A 6875-nucleotide genomic window follows, 5' to 3' on the forward strand; every position below is an offset into this window, starting at 1 on the left:
CACTCTCACCTGGGTGTGAGCACCCACATACATGGCCATAACCACCCTAACCAGCCACTCCTCCAAGCCAAGCTTTCTCATTGCCCACTTCACCACCTCTCTAGGGACTCTGTCAAAGGCCTTTTCCAAATCAACAAAAACAAAATAAAGATCCCTTCTCCTACCAATATATTTTTCCTGAAGCTGTCGAACAATGAATATGGCATCAGTGGTCCATCGTTGTGATTATTTCCTTGTCCTGTATTGGTGTGATAACAGTAGGCCAACCTGAACGATGACTGCTGTCCTTTGTGCCTTCCTCTCGAAAGCGCCAAATCCACCTTTTTACAGTTGTTCTTCCATCGAATATTTGAACTATCTGTTCTGGATTCTCTCCTCTTACAAAAAGGCATACGAGTGTCAGGCCCTCTCTCATCGTGTTAGTAATTGGATGCATGTTGTTTTGCCTTGTCCATACCGAGGTATATGCTAGGTCTGCCTGACGTTTTGTACTATGTATCGGCCAAGCCTGTCCAAATATGGTTCACATATCGTCTCCCAGGCGGAGCAATATTCGCAAATAGATGCTAAGGTTTAGGAATTTCCTGGGTTCGTTTATACTGTTATCTCATCAGCAGCAGATATGAAGCTTGAGGAAACTCAGGCTAGCCAACCACGAACATGCAGCTGTGGTATGGCTCTCATAATGTTTCACATAAATTATATTACACTGTTTTAATCTTCGAACAAAACTGGGACACGACTTTTGTCTTTCACTGTACATCAGTCTGCATCTGTCTATATATTTAACTTTATCTAATATATTTTCTCCTTCGGTCTGTCTTTATCAGTCTATCCAGGTTTCTACCTATTTGTTCATCTAATAACCGGTCTGTTACTTGAAGGCCAATCCCAGAGTTCATTCATTCAAGCCACAAGAAAAACGCCTCAAAACCTCCAAGTAGCTGATCATCACCATCATCATCAGCATCATCATCACCTACATAGGTAGCCTACAACCTTCTTAATGTAACACACCAAATATAAAACAAGAGAACATTACTGTAGGCCTATCTTGGGATACAATATTACAGACCAATTACTGATTTCAGCTCCAAAATCTCCCTAGATATGAACCAACTTGTTCGGATATGGCTAGAATTCGATTAAAAGACAAATTGCATTCCATCAAAACAAGGATCAAATCTTGGCCCACAATCTGATCTCAAGCTCCTGGTAACGTTTGTATGTGAGGGTTTGTGCTTAGTTCAAGATTAGACTCGGGAAAGAGCTGAGGACACTCCACCGGTAAAGAGCTTAGAAGAATATACCTGTAAAGAGCTTAGAACAATGGACCATGAAAGACCTTAGACCTATACTCCAGTATAATGCCTAAAATAATCCATCAGTAATAAGTTTAGAACAATTGACTAGTAAAGAGCTTAACAATCTACCAATAAAGATCTTAGAATTATACTCTAATAGAGAGATTAGGACAATTCACCGGTAGGGAGCTCAGAAAATTATACCAGCTTGAGCTTAGAATAATATTTCAGTAAAGAGCTTAGAAGACAGTACGAGAAAGAGTTTAGATGAATCTATCAGTAAAGAGATTAGAACAATGTACCAGTAAAGTTCCTGGAACAATCTACCAGTAAAGACCTTAGAACAGTGTACCAGTAAAGAACTTAGAACAATCTACCGACAAAGACTTTACAACAATCTACCAGTAAAGAACTTAAAATAATCTATCAGTAAAGAGCTATAACAATCCGCATAGTAAAAGCTTACAACTACTCGCTAGTAAAGAGCTTAGAACAATCCATCATTAAAGAGTTAAGGACAGTCGACCACTAAAGAGCTATAACAATTCACCAGTAAAGTGCTTAGAACTATAAGCTAATAAAAGCTTACGACAATCCGTCAATGAGGAGCATAGAAGAATCTGCCAGTACAGAGTTTAGAGCTATGCAATATTACATAGCTATAACAATTAACCAATAAAAACCTTATCACAATACGCAAGGAAAGATCTTAGTACAATCCATCAGTAAAAAGTTTAAAACAATCGACCAGTAGAGAGAATAACAATCTATCAGTAAAGATTTTTAAAACCACCGCTAATAAAAAGCTTAGAAAATCGACCAGTAAAGAACTGGGAGAAATCCACCAAAGTATCCCCAAGTACTAGATGCAAATGTGATGTCTGGATATAATAAAAGCTGGAGTTTCCATTGTTATCTTGATCATCATGGTAACCCCATTACGAGAGAGAGAGAGAGAGAGAGAGAGAGAGAGGGGGGGGGAGGGACAGAGAGAGATCGGACGTGGTATGACAGTAAAAAGAAGCCACGACTACAACAAGTCCTTTCGATCCCGGATCCAACCTAGCCTGACCCAGTTATCTACTAGTGCTGGTTGGTGGTGGCTTCTGTCCAACACATTAGGGAAAATCTATTGTGCTTTCTATCTACCAATTTATTCATCTATCCTAAGGCTTTGAAATAATTGTGGGATACGCTATATTAACAAAATGACTGATCAGACTGATGAATTGAAAAATGAAGTTCATGGATTAAAGGATGAATGATTAAGTTATATTAGCATAGTGGAAGATTAGTATTATATCGACGAGGAGCTCCTGGAAATCAAACGATTTTTGAGAGAACAGAAACAGAAAGAAATGTTTGGGTCCCTATAGGGAGACAGTATCATTCCTGAAAATATGAATAAACTTTCTGATGACACAGGGAGGAAAAATTGGAATCATGATAGAAAAAAAAAAAGAAAAAAAAACACGTTCCTTTAGATGAAGTGAAAAATTTTATCGGGGCATTGGGAGGTCCATCAGCTCCTACAATGTCTCAGATAATTAATCATGATTTATCTGGCAGAGCTGAAGATGTGTTTGACGGTGAGAATAGCGTTTCCCCCCTAATGTTGCCAAAGTACAACCGAATCTTGCAAGGCAGCGATATGTGGGATTGAACGAGGGATAAGAGATATGCCTAATGGAGTGTCTACAGATCAAACTTTTGCGAGTTCAGACTGCAGGTATCAGTCTGAGAAGGATACGCCTAGAACTGGTAATAAAGAATCAGGGGAGACTACATCAGCATCTAGAGGCTTGTGCAGTGATTAGGCAAAACCAGGAGCTGGCAGCACTGGCGCTGATGAAAACGGGTACGTGTTGGTAAGAAATAAACGACAGTTTAGAAGAAAAGTTACCCCTCAAAAAAGAAAATGTAATTTTGATGGTTCTGTTGATCACAATAAACGAGAGCCTGTAAGAGTAAGGAAGAAAAAAGCAGTTCAGAATAGCAAATTTAACCAGTACCGTTCTGGGAAAAAAAAAAAAAAAAAAAGACTAATGGTCCTCTATGCCGCCCGATTTTGGATTTTCTTTTTTCTAACTAAATGGACTTAATACATCAAAATAAGATCCCCGGCACTAATAAAAGTGTAATCACTAAGCCAGACTGTAGGTTGAATAAATTCAGGTTGGTGCCACTCTACCTCTGAAATCTTTGAGGTTACTGAGAAAGCAGAACAGCTGTGAGCCTGTGAACTGATCTTGGATAATTTTTTCTGGCTAATTGGGTTTACGATATCAATATAAGATCTGTGGCACTAATAAATGTAATATTAAAGCCAGCAAGTTGGTTGAATTGAGTCAGGTTTGTGCCATTCTGCCTCTGAAATTTTTGAGGTTACTGAGAAAGCAGACCATCTGTGAGCTTGTGAACCAATTTTGGAGTATTCTGGTGGGTAAATGGGCTTAATATATGAATATAAAATCCCTAGCACTAACATAAGTAATCACCAAAACCAGAAAGTTAGGTTGAATCAAGTCAGGTTGGTGCCACTCAACCTTTGAAATCTTCAAGGTCACAGAGAGAGCAGAGCAGCTGTGAGCCTGCTAAGACTCACTCACCTGCCGTGATCCTAAACAGTGTTGTATGCATAGCTGAGAAATGTCTGAAGTTAGCAAGATACGATATTACCTTCTATTTTACTTCAGTTGCTTGCAATGACCTCTCAGGACGTAGATCTACATCACCAGCGTTATTGAATGGGACGTAGATCTACGTTGCCAGCACTGTATGGGTTAAAGCTTCAAAAAGAACAGCTGATATCTATATTGGAAATGTTGATCTGGAATCTAATTCTGATGGCATTGTTCAGTTTATAAAAAGTGAATTAAATGTTGATGTTGTGAATTGTTTAGAGCTGGAATCTCAATATATAGATAGGGAATGGAAATCATTCAAATTAACTGTTTCATCAGAGGACAGGGATTCCTTACTTAGACTTGAGTGTTAGCCAAAGAATGTTCACGTAAGAAAGATTTATTTGCCCAGGAATAAACACAGTTCATAAATCTACTTTATCTGTAGTATTATGGTTAATATTGTTTCTTACAATTGCAGTTCTGTAAGGAATAATATAGCAACAGTGAAAGCCTTATGCTCAGTATATGATATGGTACTGTCGCAGGAACTAATGCTACTGAAAGGTGATTTTTCACGCAGACATTCACTTGCTTTACTTAAAAATTTTATTGATGATAATGATGTTAATAATATTATTAGTGAAGATTTTAATGTAAATTATAAAAAGGGGAGGTTCTGGGATGAACTTCAAAATCTTATGGGACAGAAATTTGAATACCAATGATTTAGTGTTGCCACATGATACTTTCACTTATTTATGTCCGGGCAAAAGTACAGTTAGTTGGTTGGATCATATTCTAACGTCTCTAAGTGTGAAAGTTAATATTTATAATGTTTGTTCCGTATTATCTTGCCATAGTTGATCATTTTCCAATTGCACTTCAAGTAAAAACGTTGATGCAAAATAAACCTGTGTATACAGAAGCTTTATAACAGTTTGTTAATTAGCAGTTATTTAATTCTGCTGAAGTAATATCAATGTACAAGCAGGTAAGTAAAAGTGTCATTAAACATGGCCTAATGAATTTTGTCTGATTAGACTGTAGTTCACACAGGTGTGATGATGTAATGCTTTTAACCCCTCCGTGGCCATAGGTCCGGAATTTTACGTGCGCCCCTAGCCGATGCCAGGGCCATTTTCTGAAGTTTCGAAAATTGATTTTTTTCCCTTGTCACAATGAAGAGGAAGTTCCGATGCACCTGACTGTGCAAATTTCAGCTTCCTAGACCCATCCTGTGGCGTCCAATCGAACGCAAAGTCATAAATTTAGACAGCTGATTCGTCACACGTAGGTATTGCAGTGATGCAACTCCGCACTTTTTTTAAACCAGAAAACATTGTCAGTGGTGCTGAAAAGGTGTGAAATAACTAGATATCCGTATTTTATAGTTTTTCAGTACATAATTTGCGAGGTTTGAATGTAAAAAATTATATGATGAATTCATTTTGCATTATTCAGTTTATTGTGTTTATAGTAGTATCGACTTATTTTTGTAGACTGGGTGGTGGAGTTTGTTGGAAAAACGAGGCGAGAGTTTCTGTTCTCTGAGCTAAATGAGATAAAAGTGTACAGGCTGGACAGTGAGGGGTGAAACGTATGATGACTTGCCAATCCTGCTGTTCGCACCTAGCACGAGCTGGTTAGCAGAAGGGGAAGGGGGGCCCAGTGGCGTACCTGAGGAGGGGACGAGGGGGCGCCTGTTTGAAACTGCCCCCAGGGCCCACAGTTGAGGGGGGACCCCAAAGAGCCTTAAAGACTTATAAGCTCATTTATTAACATATATATATATATATATATATATATATATATATATATATATATATATATATATATATATATATATATATATATATATATTTTTATTTATCATCCCGACAATCCCGGCTGAGATATTAGAAAAGTTTTGAGAACCAGGGGGGCTAGGTTCTTAGCGGGAACCTAGCCCCCCGGGCCCCCAAATCTCCATGTACGCCCCTGGGGAGGCCTTTCCACCCACGAAAGCATCACATGAACATGGAACACTTTCCTGTTATGCTTGTAAAAGGCAAGGAATATGTAAAATGATATAAAAAAAGTACAATAAACATGAGCAAATAGGTAAAAATACCCAATATAAAATAATTTTTCATCTATTTTCATGTTCTTTTTGTTTATGCCTGTGTTTCTTATTGTAGTAAACAGGGCGGTTGTGTGTGTTTCGCAAAGGAGGAGAAAGATGATATTTTCTGTCTGGGTCGAGATAATGGGTATAACTATGTGTGTTTAGGCCTGGCCACGAGCGAGAAAATTGTACATCCACTCATCAGGGCAGCAGGTGGTGAACTGACAATGAGGTGTGAAAACGTAATGTGAAGTCAGCCACATGTCTCAGATATTCGTTCACTTCACAAAAGTTTTCACAGTTTTCAACAAGTCGCACTGCACTGAATGATCCAAACCAGAACAACAAACCTGAGCAAATAGGTAAAGATACCAAAACAAAAATGTGTTCTCTTATTATCATGTCTTTTTGTTTATGCCTGTATATATTCATAATCGTAAACAGGGTGGTTGAGTGTGTTTCCCAAGGGAGGACAAAGATGATATTTTCTGTCTGGGTCGAGATAATGGGTGTAGTTGTGCTTGTTTAGGAATGGCCATGAGCAAAAAGATCGAAAATCCACTCATCACAGCAACAGGCTCTGAATTGCTTGATGGGATGTAAGGGGGTGTAGCGTAGGTCAGTCAGAACGTTCGTTCACTTCCCTAAAATCTTCTCCGTTTTTTATAGGCCCCGCTCAAGCTACGCCTGCGGCCATTTATCGGCTAAACGTCATTCGACACCGACGGCCATGGAGGGGTTAAAGAATGTAGTCGGGGAGTGAAGATAAATATGATAGATTACTAGTGGAGAAGGGAGAAAAAAATGGGTAGATGAAAAGAACACTCCAAGGAATTGTTG

Source organism: Coenobita brevimanus, chromosome 8, assembly GCF_032717465.1.
Source record: "Coenobita brevimanus isolate Jiangsu-jjx chromosome 8, ASM3271746v2, whole genome shotgun sequence".
NCBI lineage: Eukaryota > Metazoa > Arthropoda > Malacostraca > Decapoda > Coenobitidae > Coenobita > Coenobita brevimanus.